Source organism: Pogoniulus pusillus, chromosome 17 (assembly GCF_015220805.1).
Source record: "Pogoniulus pusillus isolate bPogPus1 chromosome 17, bPogPus1.pri, whole genome shotgun sequence".
NCBI lineage: Eukaryota > Metazoa > Chordata > Aves > Piciformes > Lybiidae > Pogoniulus > Pogoniulus pusillus.
Genome location: NC_087280.1, coordinates 7145769 through 7171478, shown reverse-complemented (window position 1 = coordinate 7171478; position 25710 = coordinate 7145769). Strand labels below are relative to the sequence as shown.

The following is a 25710-nucleotide window of genomic DNA, read 5'->3' as shown; positions in this document are numbered from 1 at the left end:
TCACTTTAGCACTTACAGATCTATTTCACTTAAATTGACCTAGCACAGATAAGGCAGTCAGGAAACAGTTCTGTAATCTAGCACACATCGAGTGATGAATCAGCATCTCCTAAATGGTCTTGTCTGGTAGAGCTTAGTTACCCTCAGTGTATTTCTAGTCCCCATTTATTCTCATGGATTAATTGAGTCCAGTGGCATGCCAATAAGGTTTGTTTTCTCATTGAAGTGTTTTACCTTCTGTAGACAGATATTTGTTAAGAAAAGAAACATATGTAGTAGTTAAAACTTAAACTGGGGGATGTTTTAAGAAGCCAAGCCAGTCAGGTGAAAAACTCATCATTCTCATCTGCCTACCAAGCACAACACAAAAATGTAACTGCTTTTTTGTTGACAACCTATATAGAAGAATAGGGGAAATCCATAATGGTTTTATTGATTTTCTGGGGATTTCCAGCAAGAGTTGCTGTAATGATGATGCTGAAGGAAGATAACACCACACACTCTCACTAACAGCACCCCATCCATTTTTTCTACTGATTATGACACTAGTTCCTGTTCATGCTCAGTGGTGAAACGTGCCAAGTTAATCATTAGAAGTAAAAAGCTTCTGGGCAGCTGCAGATCATAACTCTACCAGCAAGATCTACACCTAACAGCCACCAATCAGCCATGGCCTCTTACAATGAGGGACAATTGAAAAGTTATAATGTAACAGGCTCCTTACCCAACTCTCTGTCCAGAAGCAACTACACAGAGAATAGCCACCCTTACCAGCTTCTTCAGTTACAGGTTCTCTTCTTTCTGCTAGCACATTTATCACAGTAACACTTTACAGCTGACCAGTTCATGTCACACTTATCTCCCAAGATCTGACAGATGATGGCAGATTTTCCTTGCCACTTCCTAAATTTCACCAAGTAACATTGATGATGGGATACATAATGGGGTGAAGACATCTCTCTTTTCCTCTTTCATGTAATGTTTTTATAGTTGAAATCACATGAGTTATCCATCTCTCTCTCTTGACTGTGAAGTCTCAGAGACAACAAAGACAAAAACTGTTCCAAAACCATGTGCTAGAGTCAAATGGCCAAAGCAAGACAACAAAAACTACAATCTCACCTGACCTTGCAGTAATAGGATCACATCAAGATTAGGCTATGTCATAGATTAAGCTCACCGAAGTAAACTAATCTTTCTGCAGTCAGCTAAGACTGTATATTTACTCACTAAGCTGGGAAAAAATCAGGAGTGTAAAATGCATATGTTAGAGTAGGTCATCTAGATTGCAGCTACACAAATGTTCAGTGCACTTAATGCTACACCACTGACCCTAAGGTGTCTTCAGAGAGTGAAAGCTCTTTAAAGAGGCTTTAAACTATATTGTGTGATTGATGAAAGAAAAAAGCATATTCAAGTCAGTAGAGCACTGTTACAGTGAAAGACTCCTACAGACTCTACTGATTCACATTTAGGCACTCAACTTTATCTGAGCAGTGCAGACAACTTCCAGAAGAGAGAAATTCTGCACATCAACACAAAAATGCCTTGCAGGCAGTGCAACAGCCTTCCTTTGGCTGGCAGAGAAATATTCCGTTCAGACTGCAAGTAACAGGAAGCTCTGAGCTGTGGCAGCTCTGAGAAGGAACAGCATAATCACGGTGCTTCTCTTCCCCTGAATACAACAGCTGGTGAATGCTAAACTGCAAACACCCGAGCCCACTTCAGTCCTGCCACAGTCCCTTTGCACAGCCATCACCACGTTGCCACGCTACAAAACAGAATTTTCTTCCCTTCTGAGTAACATCAGAGTATTACTTGCCCAAACATTAAGAGTAATGATATTTTTTTCATCTGCATATGGGGAATAAAGTACATTTGGAGTAGTTTTCTTCCTCAGGGAAAAGTTCCTCTCTGGTGCATACATCACACTATTCTAGAAAGTATATTTACCAGCCTGCCCATCTTCAGGAGCTACCCATTCTGCCTTCTCAGTTCAGGTTGCTCACAATCTACAAAACGATTGTGGACCTGCCTCTCTCCTTTGCCTCTCTTAATTAAAACGTATTCAAAGATGTCTATCTTGAATTTTTAGACAAATACCAGCATCTGACTGAAAGAGGGGACTCAGGGAATCAGCACAGAAATAAAGCAGGTTTTGGCAGTGTTTCCTCGCACTTCTTTGGTTTTCTACTCATGGCAATAATCACTACCCAGTGTCTCCAGATAACACACCTACATGTGAAAGCACTCTAATCAAGATTCTGGGCTGACATCAAAGACAGTGTTTTACAGAAAGCATAGTGTAAATGGCACCAAACCCAGGCTTTGAAAAACTTTGGAGTCACCACTGCAGAAGCACCAGGAACAGCAAGGTCTCTGCATGCAAGAGTTACTGCCTGCCTCCATACCACCATCTTACTGCTACTGGTTAATTTACCAAGCTGGCCTACTTTATAACTATTTTTTACGAGCTCTTGTATCAACAGTGATAAAAGTGTGAAATTTAAAATGAACATATCCACTTAGTGTTTGTAAGCATACATATGTATATATCCACTCAATATACTCCTGCTTATTAGTCTACTCAAAGAAGCTTTCCTCACATACCCTCAAAAAAACTCATTGTGATGTGCTACAGGACAACAGAAGTCCAATGAAATGAAGCTTTCAAGAAATATTTTATGAGTAGGTAGTGTCTTGAAAGCAAATTCATAAATAATGAAGTCCAAGACTAATTTAACAGAAGATGAAGAAAACTTCTTCACTAGCAGAAGGAATTCCAGTTCACCAAGAAGTGTTGTGCTTTGTGCTGTGCAATAGAACATGTTGGTTTTTTTGTTTGTTTTGCCTTAGCAATTACTACAGCTTTCTGGGCCCAGTCCTACATAGCTTGCAGGGATTAAACTCTCCACATAAAATTCACCACAGTTCAGGAACAAAAGGAGTGCATATTTTAGGATTTAGGGGAGAGTTAAGCATAGACTGGCTTTACGCCGGCCCTCAGCAGTAGGCTGAATTCCACCTTTAATGAAGTTTATATGAACTAGGCTTTTCCAAGAGCTGCAGGACTGAGCATACTGTCAAATCTGAAAACTATATTGTCTCACTGCAGCTGTATAATTCTCAGCATTTAAATAACAGTTAGGACTTTTACTGTAAGAGGGAATAAACAGATAGAATAGGAATCTACCAAAAGGACAAAATCATGCAATTATCATGTGGCTGTGCATGCGTAATGCAAACCAAATCAAACAATTCCATTTAGCTCATTGCATGTGCAGGCATTAATCACTCCTTTGTTCTGTGTCTGTACAGTATCTAGCTCAACAGGCTCCATCATTCCTTAGCTTTCTGAGATCATAGCAAAAATAATTAATTTAGTAGCACCACATATTCAAGATTCTGTTTTTAATCAAATCCATTGGAAAGTAAGTGTACATTACCTTCTCGTTATCCACTACACCTACAAGATTTGGATGTTAGCATTAAAAGGAGAAAACACATACAAGGTAACAGTATTTCAGCATCCATTAAAGGGATTATTGTCCCCTAATAAAAATTCAGGAAGCTGAACACCAAAAACCTGTTTTATCAGAATACATCTAGTTACAACTGTGAATGAAAAAAAAAATCCCCAGTCGAACAAAGAAGAAACACAGTGGTATGGCATCTTGAACTATAGTATTTTTAAGATGAAAATTTGGGCCTCAGCTTTATGTAAAAGGTTTTATATTAGTTGTGATCTGACAACTGCCTCAAAATGTAAACAAGACTGAAAAGAGCCATTTGTAGCTCTGAATGCACACATATGCAATTACTTCTGATGATTACATCCCTGACTGATTCCATCAACAGACACTTCTCCTGACAATCCATAACCTTTGCTTCCTTAGCTTAAGCCACGTTTTATTCAATATATCCTTGCAAGATGGGCTCTCAGAACTATGTTTCCTGCAACTTAGTTTTGAACTTTTCATTTCCAAATTTGTGCAGTCTGAGGAAAGGGTGTAGGTACATACTGATACCATTCAAAGTGGTATTAGTAGCAGAAAACTGTAGTAAGCAACTTTTCCCCAGCAAAATTTATGAGGAGGTGTAAGTAGAAAGGCACTTCAAAAATTTTTCGTTGACATTCTTGCAGGTGAAAGCTAGAGCTGCAAAGAGAATGTCTGAGCTGTGTGTTTATATTTATGGTACAAACAGTTGCACAAATACAGACAAAACAGAGTCCTCACAAAGTAAAATAAATATAACCATGACAGACCAAGGTTTCAATTCTGCTGTCAAGCTGCCTTCAGTTTGGATGATAAACAAGGAATTACTACATCTTTCTCCACTACTGCTTCCCAGGTCCTGTGCACAGATTTAGTCCCAAAAAAACCCTGACATTCTATGATCCTATGAAAAGAGAAGACTGAGAGGGGATCTTATAAATTAATATAAATAATGGGCAGAGGTCATGAGAATTGAGCTGGGCTCTTATCAGTAGTGGCCAGTGACTTTCAAAACCCACCCAGACATGTTACTGTGCAACCTGATTGAGGCATACCTGCATTAGCAATGGGATTGGACTCAATGATCTCCAGAGGTCCCTTCCAATCCCTGCCATTCTACGATTCTATGAAAACCCCCATGCTCAGGAGCAATGAAGTGCAGGTGGTTTCTTGTCTGAGCCACACAAGGCCTGGCTGGTGACTAAGCCCACCACCAAGCTGTATTTCAGCAGCCACATAATAAATATAGCTATAAGAAATGCTACTGCGTTGACCTAATTTGATTTTCTCTTATGTGTTTATCTCAAAGTAAGTGTGTCCATACTAGATTCCAGTATGGTTGGTAAAGTGAGATGAACTGCACTAGTTCAGAAATCAAACCCTTTGCTTCAAGTCAAGGAGGACTGAAAAGATAATCATGACAGTACAATAAAAATAATAATCATTAGACAAAATTAATGTCAAGTCTTTGTCTTGCATTTTCATTGCAGCATTAGAGATTTTTTAACTCTTTGTCTGCTTTTTACTGTTCTATGTATCAGCAATATTTTCTCCTACAAGTTTAATGAATACAAAGAAATCTGAGCTTTGATAAAGCATTTAACACGAATATATCCACAGTATGTGCCTCTGTAATTTTTAACTCAAGCATGTTTCAGATGGCTAAAATTTTACTCTCATTATTCATTTTGAAGATACAAAAAAGAATCCTTCTGTTAAACACAAAAGAGACAGGGAATGTCCTTGCTTAGATAACATATTCCAAGTCTATAAAAATGTTATTTTATTAAAAGCATATCTCAGAATTAAATTCATTAGAATGAATTTAAGTTCAAGTGTTTGAAGATCTATCAGAAGAGATAACTACCACTTGGGAATAAATCCCAAGCAGCTGTCATCTCACTAAAAGTAGAGCAAGCCCTCTTAGCATCCTGCTTTGCAAAAGACCTTTGACCCAAGCAAATGGCCACTCAAGCAACGTTAGCAAAGTCGATCACATTTCTTTTCCTAATTGTACCAAATCTGTCCATTCACCTTACTTTTTTCCCTAAAACAGAAAACCAAGAAGCACCTACCTTTTTACACTTGAGGAAAGCACCATGTCCTTGGGATGTACATTAGTCAGAGAAAGTAAGACGAGGTTTAGTTTACAATCAAAGTATTCCCCATAGCCTTTAGCATGCAGAGGTTCTTTTAGCTCTGATAGAGGATGTGCAAATGTCTACTCAGGGTATTAGAAAAGGCTAATTCCTAATACCCTCGACTAAGCCTGCTTGCTGCTATGGACTACTACAGGCTTTATTCCCATTAGAGACTCATTGGTTGCCCAAGGTGACAGTGCTGTGTCACAGGTAGTTGTGAAAGTGATATGGTAAAGGGTTTCTAAAAATTTAGCTTTGAGTAAAGGGATAAGATGATTAAGCCTGCAGCCTTTCAAGCCTAAAAACCAAGCATGTAGTTATGTGTTACTTTTCTAGTATTAGCTGATATGCAATAAAATCACATACCCTTTCCATTCCAAACTGAAAAGTCACTGAAGAATCAATGACAGCACACTGCAGTGGGTGGAGGTGACTCCTCATAAGGCAGCAATTGCAAGAGCAGAAGGTCAAGCCATGGCAGAAAAAAAAAAAGGAGTGCTTGTGTTCTTTTTTCAATTCTGGATATAGGCCAAACTATGTAACTTAGAACCAGGCTGATGACCAAGCAATAGAACTCTTAGGAGCGGTTAACCCTTGCAACTGCCATCTGCAGCAGGAACAAGAACAATGGTATTGACTGGAGCCATGTTGGTTGCTATGTTGAAAAGAAACAAACAGCTAGCAATCCAGGTGATAATGAATCCCTCATGAAACTGTTTAAAATATTCAGTAAGGCATTCTCCAAGGTACACATGAGCACAAACACAGAATTTAATGAGATTTGTACATCGCGGCCTGCTTGTATTTCTGTAAGGAGAAGTGTTATTTTATGTAAATGTTGGCAACATCTAAATGCAGTGGGTATGGTTTAGGCTGACTTCCCCCATTCTGCTGTATATTATTTAAATGAACTGTAATGTGGCATTTAGCTTCAGGTAACAATCTGTGTTCACCTGAACTACCACATTTCATTACAGGTTGTGCATCTGGCTGCCTACCTGCCCCTTCTGCTTCGTGGCCTGTGCTAAGTATCTCACATAATGCAGCATCTCATCTGGCAAAATTGGTAGGATGCCTTTTGGAAGCCCCAACGACACAATGTGATGTGACTTACCCTTGGAGAGAAGCAGCGTGTAAATCTTTCCACTTCGTAACTTACTTCACTGTTTTAACTTTGAGCTCCTACGAAAAAGATTGCTTGAACCATTCACTTACAGGGCTTTAAAGGCCTGTAATAGGCTGTTTGTGGAATTGTAATGCTTCCATCTAGTCCACGTCTTAACACTTCTCTGGATTTTTCCCCAATCCTTTCACAACAGTTTGATCAGTTTCTATTTCCATTTTCTAGTATACAGCCCAGATAGACTGTCTTTGATATTTCATGAGACTTTGGTCCCTGCCTGCTGCTTTTAGCTAGTATCTCATTACAAATGAGAAATAATAATTAAAATATTGCAGCTGAACAGAACTGCATCATAAACTGCAAAGAATTCCATGTAGAAATCACACACCTGAAATCCCATTTTGATCAAACTCAGTTTTCTCCTTGAGTAAATCTGGTGTATCAACATATTCCAAAATTAAGATTATGAAAGGCCACACAATAAATCTTGAAATTTGAAATTGACTACCTTCAGTTAGTTGGAAGCAATTAACTATCCATTTTTACAATGTTAAAACTATTACACTGCAGCAATTGTATGTACGCATTACCTTTGGACACTCCCCTGATATTCAAATTCTTTTTGGTTCCACTAAAGAATACAATAGGTGCCATGGAGAGACTTGGAATCATCAATAAATTCTTTCAGCTATTCCAAGCAGAAACCTGCACAACTATGACAGAAGACACAGAAAGGGAAGGAAAATCCGTTCTCATATTGGTCATTCTTTCCTGGGCTTTGTACTTCCTCCTTTTGGGTTTTAGAATACTGCAAAGCTCTTGGATATGGAGACATCTATATCATAACAGTAGCTAAGGATTTTTTTCATTAGCCATAGCCCTCTTGCTTGTTTCTTTATCCCCAGAGGATATTTCATAAGAATTTGGTTAAAGCCAAGAACTTTCTTAAACATACTGAGCACCTGTACAACAAATACCACATTTTAAACTGTAGATATGTGATTACTTAAAGCATTTTTTTCAGGACAAAGTGCCAGATAAGAAGTTGGCATGTAAGTAAGCCTCTCTCTTTTTTTCTTGAGGGAGAGAGGGAGAGATTAATTTAATGGGCAATTGAGTTTCTACAAAGGTGACAAGACAGATGCAGGAGAAGTTCTCAAAGCTTGTCAGGTGCTATTCTGTCAGTAGCCAACGAGTACTTGTTAGAAATGCACAGAATATCACATTTCCTGTAACTGTAATTACTCTGTGGTCTGCTACTTTTGAGCAGATGCTTTTAGTTTCCATAACCAGGAAACCATTTATAATTAATCTACTTTGTAATTATCAGCCTCAAATAAACTATCTTTAGAGTCTGATTTTCTGCACAGTAGTACATACCAAAGATGGCATTATACAAATGTGTATACTCTTCTAAATATTTCAGTTGTTTTGCATATCCTAAAGCAACTAGAAAAGCCACAGTTAATGCAACCGCAAACTTTTAATTACTCCTTACACTTCATGTGTTCTGCGTATGGATGTTCCCATCTTGTTTCTCACGATCTCGATGACACACACTGAGTCCTTCTCTTTCAGACACGTTTTTATTTTCATACCGTTTTCCTGTGTGCCCAGCCAAGCATTCCTACACCAGCCACCTCACCAGCCTCCAGCAGATGGAGTTAGCAAGCCACTGATTTGGTTTAGATAAAAGGCAAAGACAAAACCCGGCATCTAGTCATTAAACCGGGCGGCTGTTAACCGTATCCGCTGGCAAGAACTTCTCGTGCAAATCAACCATCCCTGTGCGATTTCTTCCTGCGACAAAAGCACGGACGCTTTCTTCTCTAATTTTCTATTTTAAATCATTGCTCTTACAGCAATACTTTCCTTACTCCTTCTTCACAGAAGCATGGAAAATAAAGACAGACATGGAGAAGGCAAGGTGGCTGAATATTTCCACGTTTCCTTTTCATGGTCAGTCACAGTTTACTCCTGATAAAGATTCCCCACTTAAGCAATTATCAGTCCCAGGTGTTACTAAACTGCAAAAGAATCTTCACCTAAAAGGAAGCTGATGTGACATGTTTCATTTAGGCCAACCTAGCAGCAACTCAAAAGGAAAAAGTACAGAACACATCCTTATTCCACCTCAGAACAAGAATCAAGAAGGAAATTAAGACTATAGGACATGGAAGGGGGAAGGGGATTAATGAACTGAATTTGCAAGAGACCCTGATCTTTCTGCTGCAGAATGAAACAAAGCTTTCAAAACTGAAGAGGAAGTAATACGTTCTCTGAAGGTTCGTGCTCCTTGGCTGCACATTCAGACACAGTAATTATTTCCTTAAGATGCTGTCTAACAGTGCCATATGCCCCAGAACACTGGTAATCTCATATGCTCTTCCATTTATGTTCTTTTATTAAAGAGCATAAACTGAAAAAAAAAAAAACCACCCTACTGGCAGCTACCAGCATCGAAAAATATTCTTTCCTTCTACCTAACTGAATTACAGTTAAGCCTGTATAAAGGTCTAATCACATAGCATGATCCAAAAAGATGTATTTCCAGCCCTATACAAAATGGACTCTTTAACCTTACTCCCCTCTTTACCTATTGGGCCATTCACCTAGACAGCAAGTGCTGAAGTGCAATCACACCAACAAATGCTGAATGTGTGTCCAGCACATAAATGTTCCTAAGCTAGTACGGTATCACTTACTGGACGGGAAGCAGGTGCTTCACTGCAACTAGATGCAGACAAAGGGAATCAGAGAGTTCCTAAGCCTAAGACATCTCCTTGACCAAACCTCACAGGCACAAGCCTGTAAGTTTCACTTACGTGTGAAACTCAGGTCTGTCTTCCAGACCTCCAGCCCACATACCAGCTCTGCTACTCAGTGAACAACTGTTCCTAAGCTTGCATAGAGGATAAGAGTTTTAAACTGTCTTACTCATCAGCAGGGACAGTTTGGCTTCTCTCTGCTGTAAACAGACCCTTCTGTGGTCTGCACAGGTTCTTGGTGTTCCAAGCAGAAGGCAGCCAGAGCACACAGTGTACATAACACCTCCACTGTGGTCCAAGCTACAACACGATCTGACAGATACAATGGCCCTGTGCCAGAGTCTTTTCTAAAAGAATTCAAGAAACAGTCAGACCAAGGCAAAAACACACTGTCCTTCTGGAAAGGGTCTTCCTAAAGGGACAGCTTCCATTACGTCTATCTTTTTATGCTGCCAGCATGATACAACAGAATGATTCCTTTATCAAAGGAAAGCTGATCTCACCAGTGTTTTCAATGACAGTCCACATATAAGAGGTCTGCCAGGGATAGGATCACAGGGCACAATGTTGTGAACCTGTGTCAGACATGCAATACTGACTACATACCATAAATCTTCCTAGCTGCTAAAGCTGTCTAGAATCACAAAAGTGGAAAAGTAATTTAAATTTTCTTCACCCTTGCTAGGTTGCAGGTTTTGTGCTCTGCTTCTTATGCTTATGTCACAGTATGAGACAAAACTGACATTTAAGTTAGACTACTATCAACTAAAATATAAGCTGATTTTATAGAGAAAAAGAAGGAAAAAAAGAAAATGCTGCCAACACATTATTTAGATGGTGTAAAACAGAAGCTGTTGCAAAAAAGGTTTTGTTGCAACTATTACTGAAACTACTAAAATTAGGAGAGGGAAAAGGATCTTCAGTTGAAGTGATTAGTCTCATTGTTTTATGATTTCAGCCACACAACTAAGTGATGATTGCAGCCATCAGCTGTAGTTTAAATGAGATATTGTGAATACTGGCAGGCCTGCTTACAGTGAAGATACAGACTTCTGTGCCTTTTTAGGTATAGCTTGTAATCCAGAAATGAACACATGACCATGTCCAAACTTCAATCTCACAGTGATGTGAGCTGATGTCAGCTCCAAAACCAATGTTTCCCTCATTCAAACAGGTATGCTTTACATTATTAGTGTTCAGAACTAAAAAAATGGAATAAACACAGAAATAGCATACGGCAGGTGTTGTGTGGATCAAGATCTTTGTTCCTACTGGGATGGGTGGGCTTTTGCGCCTTAACTGTGTTGTTAAGTTTAAATGAGTCACTGCCTCTCTTCTTTCCTGCCCTTCTAAGGGCCTTGTACTATACCAGCAGGCCCTGGAGGGGTCAGGGGACCATGGGTGTAGTGAAAAGAAACTTGAAAAGTCCCTGCAGAAATACTAATACAGCTGGTTTCTAATCTTGATGCAGGGTGAGGATACAGAAGTACTGCTAGCAACAAGAAGAAAGAGTATTGTGTACAGTTCTGGAGTTCCCAACATAAGAAGGACATCAAACTGTTAGAGCGAGTCCAGAGGAGGGTCACGAAGATGATCAGAGGGCTGGAGCACCTCTGCTATGAAGACAGGCTATGAGAGTTGGGGCTCTTGAGCTTGGAGAAGAGAAGGCTTTGAGAAGACCTTATAGCAGCCTTCCAGTATCTGAAGGGGGCATACAGGAAGGCTGGGGAGGAACTATTTACAAGGTCTTGTAATGACAGAACGAGGAGTAATGGGTTTAAACTGGAAGATGGGAGATTCAAACTAGATGTTAGGAAAGGGTTCTTTACAATGAGGGTGGTGAGACAAGGAACAGGTTGCTCACAGAGGTTGTGGCTGCTCTCATCCTGGAGGTGTTCAAGGCCAGGTTGGAGGAGGCCTTGAGCGACCTGTTCTAGTGGAAGGTGTCCCTGCCTATGGCAGGGGGTTGGAACTGGATGATCTTTGAGGTGTCTTCCAACTGAAATCAACCTATAGGTAATACTAAGCAATCTCTGAGAATCCAAATTAAGAACTGAAGTACCTCAGAGCTAATCTCTTCTGAGAGCTGGCACACCAACAGTTATTTGATAGCCAAGGCAGAATAAATAATAGGCCAAAATTTTTTAATTAATCTCTTGGGAGGGGGAAGTGGAAAGGAAATTGTCTTTGTGGAATGCTGTCACATGAGAATTAGATTTCCAGTCTTTACTGAGGCCTCTGCTGGAATCCGCAATACACTGGGTACATTCCCCTCGTGCACATACACACTTTGCATTTCATTTTTCCACGGCATGCTGCTTAAAGGCTGACAGATGCGTTCTTGATTTCTCAGTAATCTTGATACATACACACAGTGACACTCCTCAGCCATGGTGCCTTGGCTGAAATAGCAGCCGTTGCACCCAGGAGTAAGACGCATCTGAAGGTTCACACTGAAACTAGGAGGAAACTGCTGTAAGAGATCACCCTGAGGTTTAGTCTACTGGCTCCATCAAAAGCTTCTCAAATACTCTACCAAAGATAGCTTAGCACATCTTCAGCAGTGGGACAGTGTGAGGTCCAACAGAGCTCTGTTAGAATTTGGCTTATGCTCCAAAACATTCCTGTTACTACTCATCACCCATCGCACTGTTGATTGCAGTTACTACCCAAAGCACTTACCTTTCACAAACAATAGAATATTCCCTCTGGAGGTAGGAGAGAAGGAGGAGGAGAGGGGAGATGTGATTTTTCTTCCCATGGCAGTTTCCCAGAAAATGCAGTCTGGACACCACAGACAAGGAAAGCCTGTAGAGAGGACAAGCGCATCCCTTCACAACGCTGTTCCACAATTCATAACAGAATGATATCAATGTTTTTCTTAATAGCAAATAAACAAACTATACAGGGCACTTATATTAGACACCTATTCAGTAAACCATGAAGTAACATTGTGTGACAATACAGTCAGATGCCAATTACGGACTCTAATTTTTACAGTCCATTCCCACTGAGGTCAAAGGCAGACTTCCCAGATAAGAACAAGTGGAGACCTGGAGCTACATTTGTTAAAATATTTTTTCAATAGATGTCTTACAAAGCAGACAATATTTTAAAATTGTCACTGGATACTTTAATCCCATTTGCTCTGCTGAACATAAGTGATATTTGCAACTCTGAAAATCCCACTAAATAGTATCTGAATTTCTAGTCTTTGAAGAAATGCATTCATGCATGAAATTCACCCTGTGCTGGGGTCAGAAAAGGATTTTAGAAACTCTAGTGGGAGCTAAGGTACACCGAGGTTTTGTGATGTAGCAAGCAGGGAACACCCTCCTGTTCACACTTCTGAAGGTTTCACATGCCATGTTATAAATCAGTGCTAAAGATGTTAGAATATAACATCCATATGCAGGAGGAATATGATAGATTACAGTACAGAGCCAGGCTGTAGGTAAAAGCCAGCATCTCCTCACAGACTCTGTAAAAAATTATGTTCCTGGAAACCCCCCAGTGCCAAAGTAGATTTCCAGAAACAAGTATCGTCCAGTTAGCAAGGGCTGGCGACAGAGAGTCCTACCCATGTGCCTTATCACTACTTGGACTGAGTCATTAGTCATTCACTAACTACACTTTCTCTTGGACTCACTGAGGGCAATTAGGCCAACATTCGGGTTTAAATTTTAACTCATAGACATAAAACATTGCTTTTCTAAGAGTAGTTCAAGTACACTTCAAACTCCACAAGAAAACCTGTTTCCATGGCAGAAGAGCTTCTCAGTTCTTGCAGCACTGAGTATACAGTATCTATGCCCCAGATAACTGCCTCCAAATAACCCCTAAACTAATCAAATAATTCCACGAACACATACACTAAGTCAGTTTCCTATGGATTTGTATCTTACGAACTTACTGCCACATAGTAATACGTGAGCTCATGATAAGGTCTCTCTGTTAAACAATTATTTGTTCTTGTTCATTCTATTAACCTATTTCGCCTAGTTTCAGACACTGCTTGCTGTTAAAGCGAGCCAAAATTAGCCAGGGGAATTCACAGTAGACAGACGAACAATAAAGTTGCATTAGGTCTCCCTAACTTAGGAATCTAGGCTAAAAATAATCTATCCTCTGCACAGCTATTGTTAAACTGTTGTACTGTTGGGAAAGAGATAATTCTTGAAATTCTGAGTGAGTCTGCTTTTATTCTCTTAATAAAGAAATCAGGGGAAATTCTTCTCTGCAGGCCAAACTCCAGTCAGTCTAGGAAAATAAAGGATTCCTGGGATTTAATACTGCCTGGTGCCAACAGAACATTGTCTGAGTCAGTTCCAGAGAACAGTCCCCAAGCCTATGTTCCCAAACACAAACAGGCCTAGCCATTTATCAGGAAAGTTAATATTTAACAGTTCTGACCTCAGTTATTGAGACAGCCTGTGTTTCCTGAGCACATATGGAGAAAAGCAACTTGCTTCATTAGAAGACACCACTGAATCAATGAGCCTTCTGCATACACAAAATTCACCTAGCTTCATTTGGCTGTGTTTCCATCCAGCCCTAAAAAAAATAATAAATCAGAAAAAGAAAAAGCTTTAAGTGTCAAAAAGAACATACAGTGAGTTGTCAAAGACATGCATAACTACAAAGGCAGTACTGATACTAAACTATTTTAAGCTTGGGTAAAATCATTGTGCTTCATCATAATTTCCTTCTTAAATGAGGCAAGAATATATATTGGTTTTCCTGCAATTTATTTTTCAATTCTTATTTGTTACCTATAGAATTGTGAACACGCAAGTGGCTAGAGTGAACTAAACATCTTCCAAGGCAAAATCTAACCATATTTGACAGGTAATTTAAAGGATATGTGGACAGTTATTATGTGGCCTACATATTCACTTTCATCAGCTGTGTCATTTTCTTAGGGGTCTCAATAAAAGTGCTTCCATTTTTCCTGAACTAATCTGATATTTAAACAGACTTCATGGGAACCTTAAACTACTAAAGCTCATACTTGGAAAACGCTTTTCATCACAACCTTCCAAGCTTGATTCTTCATTTTCTCATTACTCAACTATTTGTCAATTATGCACTGAAAGCAGCAGAAGTCTTTTGTTACTTTAGATCAGACCCTTTCAACAGTATAAGACAACTGCAAAATTAGTCCTGATTTACATTGGCCAAACTGAAGGAGTTAGAGGTTACAATCAGACCGAAATTAAGAACAAAATTTTTGCCAAATACAACAAGGAGCTTTAACTACAGTCACAGCTACACTTATTATCATCATGTCTCACAGGTGCACTGTTCAATATACTGATAATCATTGCCAAGCACACTGTTTCGTTTCATTTTAAGCAAGCATAATTGATAACTTCACATATTCTACCACTTTCCCAGTAATATTTAAATTAATGCAAAATCCATTTTATTTGATTATAGCATCATAGAGAAGCAACAAGTAAACTAGCACACATCTAGTCAAGGTAAGATTACATGGGTGTAAAAACACTTGTTCACAGAAGTGGCCAAAGCTGATTACAGTCTCAAATATACTAAACCCATAATCAGCCCATGGTATGAAGGCAGCCTTTCCAAACTTGTATAACTACCTTTAAAAAAAAAAATGAGAGAGGAAAAAAAATTGTTAACTGTATCTCTCTTGCCTATGTTGAATTCTGACAGATACTATAAAAATGTAGCCCTTCTTTCTGTGGTTGAAATGGAATCTAAACCAGATCTTCAGCTATCTCCAGAGTAGGGTTAAAAGTCAAAAGACACATGGCTTATTTTACCATCAGCTTTGAAATTATGAACTTTTGTTGTTTACTCTCAACTATCATCTTCTCTTTATGTTATTTTTTCTTCATTAGATATTTTCAGCAGTGACTCCAAAGAAGGTTTGCAGTCCCTAAAGATTCTAAACTTCAAATGTAAATGTCAAGAAAAGTATCTGCAGTTAAATATGCTCTCAAAGTTCGATCAGCGCAAACGAACTTAATATGCATACCGCGGTCAAATTCAATGTTACTTGCTTAAGTAAGGACCACTACAACACAAGAAACATTTGAGTGATTATGTAATTAAATAGTGTGTTACAGGAGGTATGAGAGTTATCTGACATCTAAAGTATTTTTCATAGTATGCAGACTAATAATTGATAACAGTCCAAAATAAAATAACACAAACTGAGTCCAAGAGCACAAAGTAAGAATGTAACCTTCTGAGAGTGAGTTCTCAAAGTAGCAGAAACTGCTGTTCCCCTTGAAGAGCTACAATTTGGTTTACTGTGTTTCCTCTGTTCACTGGGCACTTGTACGCAGTGTTTTGGAGTGATGGCAGTGATAACTGGTTGTTTGGAGCTGACACGAATTGGTGATTAACTGTTTCAAGCTTGGCTGACCACAAGATAAGACAGACTCAGAAAGAGAGGGGGTGACAGATGGTTTAAGGTTATGCTGACACTGCGATAGGAATGTACTAAGATAACTGGCCCTGGAACAACAGATAATTAGCTCTTGAACAACATTCTGAGATTAGTATTGTTTTGAAAAATCAGCAAAGTTCCCCAGAGTGGTGCACTGAGAGTGAATTGCCTCATTATAATATTACTATATAAAACCCCCACCCCCTAGCTAGAGAAGCTGCTTACCCTCTGAGCATTCCTAGTGAATTTAAAAGAAGCTGTATCTTTAATATGAAGCAAGAAAGAAACTAACCAAGGGTTAACTAGTGTTGACAGTAGATGTGACTAATGCATTTTACTGTAAAAATAACTACCACAAATCTCAACTGGTGTTCCAGCCGTATGGAATTAGCACCTTGCACCCCACTCTGCACAGAACTGCAATAAAACAAATACCTTAGCTCTGTATTGACTTGTCTTTGCACACCAGGTAAAGAAAGATTTGGGACAACAGCAAGATGACACCAAGCCTGTATCCAAGCGATGATCCACCCTGAGGTGCCCTCAGTAACAGGTCAGTCTCCACAAAAGGCTTTGACACCATAAACAGTCAGCAGTCACGTCTAACAAAGACCAATATCCTGTCTGCCAGACACTATGTTCTGAGCAGAAAGGACCACAGAATCTGCCTTTCACCAACACCCCTGCGCCCCCCAGGGGCAGTGCAACAGACAAGCAGGATAAGCACACCTCTATACCCCGAAAAAAAAACTAAAATGCTGTAAACAGTGCCCAAAAGCCAAGGAAAACCGGAAGATTTGTCATCTTTACCTCCAATGATATGATTTTTGGGGAGGCTAAGTAAAGATAGTTACTGTTATTCTGATGAAATCAAAGGCAGAAGACAGCTATGCAAGTGGCTGAGGTTGGGCAGATCAATCATGCTTGAGGCACAACTATTCTTATTATCATATGAAGCTGAACTAAGCAGTTAAGCTCCTTTTACACTCAGAAATATATTTTTGCATTTCAGCCCTACAAAAGACAGACCACAAATTCCAGATCAAAATTCCCCATGCTTCAAAACAAACTTCAGCAGATAAATCCCCTCTGGCCACATACTGAGATGACTGGTCTCAGTACAGCGACTGAAACTGCACAGTGAAGTAAAGGTCCATGGATATGTAGCTCTCAATTTGTTTGGCTCAGTTGTGTTCAGCTTGCCAGCAACACAAAGAAAAGATGACACTCCAGAACACACATATACAAACAAGGCTACCCTTGAATGACTTCCTCATTTTGTCTGTTCATTTAAGAACACATGGGGCACCCAATGCTCTCACCATTTTCAAACGCTGTAGATCTTCTTATCTAGCCTCAAAACTACACAAGTTCCTTTGTGTGTATGGTTCTAGAGACCTGTATCTAGCAGAACAAAACTTGTCACAAGATACCATTTCCCTATGACTATTTAGCATGTTGTGACAGAAGCCCATGCTGTAACGCAGTGGGAATTTAGTAGCGGACACTTCTGAAACATAACATGGTGCCACAGTCTCAAGAGGTTCATAAAGTATTTGTAGAGCAAATCACCCCTCTAAAGAGCAAAGGGCAAAAGCATTACTAATGCACACTTGAGACTCCTGTTCTAATGTTGTGGTTTAAAGTGCTGAAGGCGTTCCTGCACTTAAGAGATTACTTTTGCTCTCTTCACCCCAGACGCCCCCAAGGTAAACTCTCTTTGCCACGGGCTTAGGCGTTATATATTAAAGGAGCTGGTAGCAAAGGGCATGAACACAGTGTTTGTCCTGAAAAGCAAGCAAACTCCCTGTCAACCAAGAAAGCTATAAAATGAACACCTCAAAGACACTCTCAACTCACCCATATTCAGTGATTCACACCCAAACACAGCTTTGCTGGCAAAGACATTAAAGCAACTGGCCTTATTTTCAACGTATGTCACACTTGGGCAGCTGCTGATTCAAGGGATGTCACTTACTGCCAAAAGTGGTTGGGTGGCCGAGTGAATGCAATTGTGCTCCAAGTTACCCTGGAGGGAGGTTCTACCTTGTGGAAATAATCTGCTGCTTTTCAGATGAAGACTGCAAGAGAGCTGCAAAACTCAAAGTATCAGACGTGCACACCCACTCTGTCTCTACTAAAGGCAGAGATGGGGTGCTACTTACTAGATTCATCCTTTGTTAAAAGAAAATGGATGCTATGTAATAAACAACTTGGAGGAAGAGGAATTGTTACCACACTCCAATGAACTGGAACTGAAATAAGGAACTTTTTTTTCTTATGACTGAGTATTTCTCGTAGTGAAATAAAAAGCATACAGAGTTCCAATATGCAGTAAAACACTGCAGTATTTTTGAAGGTACTACAGGAAAAGAGGAGACATACATTCCCTTCCTCCACAATGTCTTCTTTTGGCTAGGTTGACTCAGGATACTAAAACAGATGGCCATAATCCACTATGACAATTCCTATTTCTCATGCTGCACAGCCGCTTTTTATCTTGATTACGGGGGATATACATTACACTGTTATACAGCCCTTACAGCGAGACAAAGACTCTTCATTGCTTTTACAAAGTACAGTTTGTGTGTCGTAAATGATACCCCTCTGTGCAAGGAAAGCGTTCCATTCCTTTCTCCCCAGATCAGAGCGTGGGCGGGCTGCTGAGAGAACACACGTCGGCGTTTTCCTTGCACGTTTCCCAGAACTAGGGGGGAAAAATGCCGTTGCAGTCAGAGCAGGTGGAGATTTCAGTGGCGATTCCTAAACCCGCGAGAGGGGAAGCGTGGGGGGAAGGGAGGAAAGCACTGTTCTGCCCCTCCAAGAGAGAAGGGACGGGGCTGAAACCTTACTTGCCTACAGGGCAGAGCGACACCATTTCCGCTCCCTCTCCTGCGAGCATGCAGCTCTGCAACAGGGACCGAGGGACCACTTCTTCCCCGCCGTCTGGGGAAAGGGCCCACCCCTGCCCCAGGACCGGCGCGCAGGCAGGCCCAGCGCCCGCCCGCGGCCTGGCAGGCGGCTCCCCCGTCCCGCCCGCGGTGAGAGGCGCCCGCGGGTGCCTGGCGACCTGGCTGCGGAGGCGGGGGGCGGCCGCGCGAGGAGGGCGCCTCGCGTGCCAGGGGGCGCCCCGCCCCCGCCCGGCTATTAATAGCGCGTGGCGGCGGGCCAGGCGCGCGGGGCAGCCGAGGACAGCCGCGGCGCTGCCTTAAAGGAGCAGCGGCGCCGCTGCCGCCTCGGGCCTCCTGCCGCGGCTCTCCCGCCCGCCAGACACGGCACCCTCCGCTGCCCGGGCGCGCTGCAGGCTCCGGCCAGGGCGCAGTCGGCGACTGTGGGCTCCGCTCTTTGCGGCGGTGGGGCCCACCGCGCTCGCCTTAGGCGCAGTGAGGTGGCCTCGCCGCCGAAAGCTTCGGCTTTCCGGCGCCCCCTTGGCTCTGCTGCAGGATGAGTCTTCGGCGCGGCCTCCCCAGCCCGAAAGCCTGGTCTCGCTCTACCAGGCTTCCTCACGGCTCCTCCTTTGGGTACTCGTGGTTCAGTTGCTTTACATTACATATATGTCAGGCAGTCAGTTCCAACTGAACCTAGTAAACAGGGATTTACAGAAGATATCAACAAGCACACGTTGTGCATACTCATTTCTACTGCAAGAAACACAAAAAGGAATTTATCTGAAGACCGAGAAGCAAAAGTTTCTGCGGTTTGATCTTTTCTATATCAGTACTTATGCAAAAAGGAGAGTTAGGCTTGACTGACAGGATACCTCTTGCAGTGAGGTATATACGTCGGCAGTGGAAATTTCCACTTGACCGGGTGTTGATTTTTTAAGGAGGAAAGTCACTGAAGAGAACTTGCCCACCTCTCATGTGATCCTTAATATAATTTAGAATGTTGGGATAACCAAACAAATAAAGACCTAAAAAGCCTTTCTTCAGGAAAAAAAACTTGTTTACTTTGAGGGTGATCAAGCACTAGGACAAGGCTCTCCAGTAAAGCTTTGGAGTCTCTTTCTCTGGAGAGATTCGAAACTCATCTGGATGTGACCCTGTGTAACCTGCTCTAGACAAACCTGCTTTACCAGAGGGGTTGGAATGGATGATTTCCAGGGGTCCATTGCAACCCCTACCATTTTGTGATTCAAAGCCTTAAGGAAGTGTTCAGACCTCTTAGTACCTCCTAATGCCAGAAGAACACTATCCTGTATCTTCCAAATGCAAAACCCAAGCCTTAACTAAGCTTCATGAAACCTTACCAGACAGAAGGGTTTTGACCTTACTAAATCCTATCTACACAACCACAAGGGCCCAGTATACATTTAACAGACATCGTTGAGATTGAGGTTCAGCCTGAATTTCACCAGAGGGTCACTAAGAGAAAGAATTCACATTCTCTGACAAGGACTACACACTTATATTTCAGTTATGCACTTAGTTTACCAGGAACCTCCATTAACTGCTGGTTTCCACCTCTCACTCTCAACAAGCCCCCAAAGCTCATTATGCTATATTCAATCTTTGAGGCTTAAGCAAAAATTACTGACTCTGCCCTCAACCTGAGTTAAGTCAGCCTTGAACTGTGCTAGATGACTAAATGTCATCAACATTTGTGTTTCTGTAAGGCCTCAGTGGCCTTGACATGAGCTGCCGTCTGCTATCCTTCTTCCTACTTATTCTAGCCTAATCATGTGTAGAAGCCAAAACGAGAACAAAATGAACTCAGTGTGTCCACTAGCTGGAAATCTTTGTCTTGCATCAGGAATCCTTAGCTATCTGATACCTAGCGAGACTATCACTAATTTTTGGAGAAATTATCTTAATCACAAAAGCAATAGCAAACAAACCTTCTGTCCTGTACTCTGTCTTTACAAATTATGCTACCTTTTGCTCCATTTTTGTGCTGCAACTGTCACAGTGCTTTGCACAGACAGAAATGTAAACATTTGAAGGCACTAGAGCCAATTCTAAATCAACAGCTCTTTTTCTACATCTGCACCTCTTTGGACACTCAGGTGTATATATCCTTACTTTTTATGTGTTTGAGACTATTTCACACACAAAATTATGTATTATGAAAGGAAAAAAAGGCATAGTCAGGTGTACATTTAAGTCATGCTAGACTTTGTATATCTTTGTATGACCTCACCATGCACTTCTAATAAGCATACACACAAATATATACAAGTCTTCAACTGCTACTATAAGCTAGACTGTATTGTGGTATAGTCACAGGACGTTTACCCATGCTATGAGTTTTGGGGTTTATTTTCTTACCATACCTGGTGTAGAAGCCACTGTTGTGGCAGATAATTCCCTTCATGGCATCAACTATGTTGTAACCTCTTTCTGCTATGTAGATAGATGCTGTCTTCCCTGTCCTAGTGGACTTTAGATAGGAAATTCTGCTTTCTACAGATCAAATTCTTTACTCATCAAGAGTTAAAGCACACTTTGGAGTTCCAGTCCCTATCCGCATCCCCCACCCTTGCCAGACAATATGTTTTGGTAAGGTTATTTACTTCATGTGATTTTCTGAACAGTTACAGAACATCTAGTTATCCACACCTGGAACCAATACCCTTGATTTTCCAGCTTTTTATGTGATACAGACCTGAGCTAGGATGCTCTATCTGAAGTTTTTGAAGTAATGTGTACCTTTGCATCAACACAGAGTAAAGCCCCAAGGAGCCAGCATGGTGGAAATAAAAGAGCTAGCCTATATAGGCCTCTAGAAACAAAAGAGAGAATTTGTTCTGCCTGGAGCCATATGCATTTAACTTCAAAGTATCCAGAATGGTTGTTTTTCAGTTTGTTCTGGCCAACATTCTTTAAGAGGTCTTCTCCAAGTTATGAACAGTGCTTCACCAAAACACAGTATTGTGCAAAACACTTAAAAATATGTCGTGAAGGTTATGTTGTTAGTCTTCCCAGCCACAGACTATGCTTATTTTTATAAAGATGTTTCAAGAGTAACATGTAATTCAATTAATTATCTCATTTTTGAAATTATGTGCATGCCTTTCAGATGTATCAGCAAAACTTAAACTCCAGCATGCACGCTGATGGAAATCTAAAGCAAGTCAGCATAGCAAATATTCTTCAAGATGAACTGCACCAAATGACAGTTGAGTGTGAGTCCACTTCTTTCTGAATTACACTAAAGTAGCAAGTAAGTGATACTATAGACAGGCTGCTCACAGAGCCTGCAGTGAGGACATGTAAAACCAAAACTGCAGCAACTACCACCTGGAATTGGAACCTCTTTATGGAAATATCTGGGCAGAACAACCTAGAAACCTCTCACTACCTGAAAAAATAAATATGGGCTAAGAAGAAATCACTGTTTGCAAACAACAACATAAGTCATACTTGTGCCCCAAAACCTAATCCTACAGAAAAGTAAAACATCACTCTGGAGCTACTAAAGACATTTTTGCCATGCATGCTAATTCCCAGCTCCCACAGATGAGATACATTGTCAGGACTCTGCATAGCAGAGGTTAAGCCACTAGAGAGCTATCTAGCTGCTAAATTTAAAATAGAATTGGATTGTTTTGCTTGCAACTTCGAGTTACCAGTCTTGTACCTCAGAAGTCTCACTGAAGTCCTATTAAACACCTCTCCAGCCTTTTTGGGTTTGAAGATAAAGAGAATGAGGGTGAAATACAAGGCAACATGATGAGTTTAAGCAGTTTAGTTCATAGAGCACAAAGCATTTTTAAGAGATCCAAGGCCTAAAAGTTGTTTACTTTTGCACTGAACAGGGACATGGCACAGACTGATACTACTGAGGGAAAAGAATTCCCATCACAAGTCCAGACCAGTACGTGTCCTGTGAGGAAAACACTTCAGAACTGTGGGCAAAGCTTTAATCATAGGCATTAACTCAGGTTACGTATTTCACCTAGGCATTAGCCCAGGTAGAGAGATCAGACAGAGACAATATGAAACCCTTATGAAATATTTCTTAATCAGTTCCTATTACAGCTGCTAACCAACAAATGCACAATACCCATATGTGACCTTAATTAGCTTCTTCATGTCTTGTGCCAGGAAACCCTTGAAGATCTATGTAGATTAATCAACATTTTTTGGTAGTATGCTGCTTCTTTCCCACAAGCTCCATATCCCACAGGAGTTACATGGTACAGTAATAGAGTTAAAATAGGCGCAGGAAAGAGCACGAGACTTAAAAATAGATGAGGAATCCAGGAGGCAAAGATACAGGAAGAGTGCCCTGAGACAGGCTGCAACAAGCCTATGGAGGACTTTGAACACAAAACAAAACAATCCCATCACTACCAAAACAACCACCACCACCACAAAATCCCCCAAACAAATAAACAAAAAACCCTCAAAACCAACTTGAACTCCTTTGCCTCATTTAAGTGAGCGTGGACTTTGTCAGTGCCCTTTTACTGAGGCAGTACTTTATCCAGAGATCAAACTCGGACTTGAGCAAGCAAAAAGCCAATGTAGTGGGGGACTGTGGCAGTCACAAACATTTCACTGTTTATGCAGAGTGCAGGGAGTGAAGAGACACAGATTGGCTTCAAGTCTGCCTTTACGCAAGCAAGTCTGATAGCTTAAAGTGTTAGAACAAGATATGCTTTTGTTCTACAGGGATATGAACCTTCCCCCTTTCCCTGTGTTTTGGAGGAAAAGCTGCCCCACTGTGTATGTTATTCATGTACAAATCTTTAGCCTTAACACTACAGCTAAGGGAGTAAAATGCACACTTAGACACACAGAACAAGACTAACCATTCAGCTGAGTTTGCATGTATCTTGCAGTGAAATTCTTCAGGTGCAGCACACAAGTGACTGAACTTAAAACAAAACAAAAAGGCGTCACCATTAGGTACTGTAGCAGCAATTCCTCAAACACTTGCATGTGTTGACACTTCTGAAAGGAAGGCTATTGAGCAGTGCCGCTGGGAAATAAATATTGCCTAACTCTGAAGAGGAACCACAAGAACAGAAAAGCAAGTGTTGCAGCAGCTGGTGTCTTCCTCCCACAACACTAGTTTCTGGCTACTGAAATACGATTAGAAGTCACCTGAATATTTAAGTAACTTTCTTATAGCTATATAAATCTTACAGGCCAAAAGCCTAGTAACCACTTCCATCCCATTACCCTCCACACTTCCAAAAATCTGGCTACTGGCAAAACAAAACATGCTCTTTCAAAAACTTCCTACTAGTTGTACTTAACAAATTTGGCCAGTGGGGACCTTAGGGACAACATAGATTACTTGTCTCCAGGCAAAGGAGTAACTTTATGGGCACGGAAGGAGGATATCTATTTAAAGAGATAGCCTTCCTCCTCATGGCCCTGTTTGTGTCAAGTGCTAGGACAAATACATGCAAGAGGCTGAATTACTATGCTGCTGGTGACTAGCACACCCCTCCTCCCCACCCCTTCACAAATGAAGCTGCATCCAATCTTAGCTGATTTTAGCCAACGCTATGACAATTGTTACAGCTGCACTAAGTAAACAGCATCTTGTGCAGACTACATTTACAGCCACCAAGTGATCACTGTCCATTTTACACTCTGATACTTAGTCAGTTGGATGACAAAGTTCATCTAACCCAGTAAGTCTCAAAATACAGATATGATCAGAGCCAAGCAGAAATGTTTGTTCTAATATTTATGAGATAGGTAGACACAAGTGCACAGCCTGAAATGGATGCCAACTGAAATCAATTTGGAAAACTCTGATGAAGATTATGGAATTTTTGCTTTGAATTTACTGAATAATACTGACAAAATCACCTTCTTTGGGAAGAGAATACATAGGTGTGAGGCATGCTGAAAGTATCCTGTCTGCCATAGATGAATGATCTGTGAACCACGTGTGATGATTTATAGAAACACTGGACCTAAGGCAAATGTGTGATAGTGTCTCAGAACATTTCTGTTTGAAATTTCCCACTGGAAATCAATAGCAAACATAATAAAAGAGCTTCCCAGGAATTCATTTCCACCTGAGTATTATGCAAGTTCTTCACAGGTTAAGATTTTCTTTCCCTCAAGCCACAGAATGAGATGGTAAGAATGAGATTCATCAGCAGATCAAGCTTTTGGCAATTAAAAAAAGAAGTGAAAACATTTCATAGTTGAGCAGCTGCTCTTTCATTTGTGGGTCTAGACTGCAGAATGGGGAAAAGAATCACTTCTCAAATACCACCCACCTTCTGGCCAAGCAAAAATCCCCAAGCATGGCTGCCCCCACCCTCCCCTGTTTTCAGGGGTCAGATTCACCTAAGACTACCTCTGTATTGTAGGGGCTAGAACAGAAGAACCAAAGTTCTACAGTGGGAAGTAATGTTTGTGAAATACAGCATTCCATACATACAGCCCCTCTGCTTCTACAAAGTCTCATATGACAGCAGAAGCCCTACGCTGATAATTTAGCATCTCATCACAAGTAATGATTTCCATTGCGTGTAGCTCATGGACAGGTGAGATGTAAGCATCCAGAGTGCAAGTGAGTCCAAAATTGAGCACAACAAAAAATTACCTGATGCCAATCCAATAGGGAATATGATCCTACATACTGAGATTGGCACATGGGAGAAAAGGAACTGTGAAAAAGCCCCTGTGCTGTATGTTCAAATTTTGGCCAAGTGTTAAACTGAAGCTAATGGCAGGAATTATATGCTTGCTGTGAGGCATGAAGCCAGAGCTGAAAGAATTGCTCCTATTCAGTGTCTCTGCTTTAGAAACAAGGAGCGGATAAACAATTAAGACAATGGCTT

General features: G+C 40.9%; 1 long non-coding RNA gene across 1 annotated transcript in view; it reads right to left on the bottom strand.

Moving 5' to 3' along the window:
• The window catches only part of LOC135182889 (uncharacterized), a 47019-nt gene that overhangs the window by 7099 nt on the left and 14210 nt on the right, over nucleotides 1-25710 (bottom strand). The window contains exons 4-5 of the long non-coding RNA XR_010305334.1: nucleotides 13943-14083; nucleotides 12212-12337 (exon numbers count right to left, since the gene is read on the bottom strand). This is a non-coding gene — a long non-coding RNA (uncharacterized LOC135182889). The remainder of the gene's footprint in view (nucleotides 1-12211; nucleotides 12338-13942; nucleotides 14084-25710) is intronic.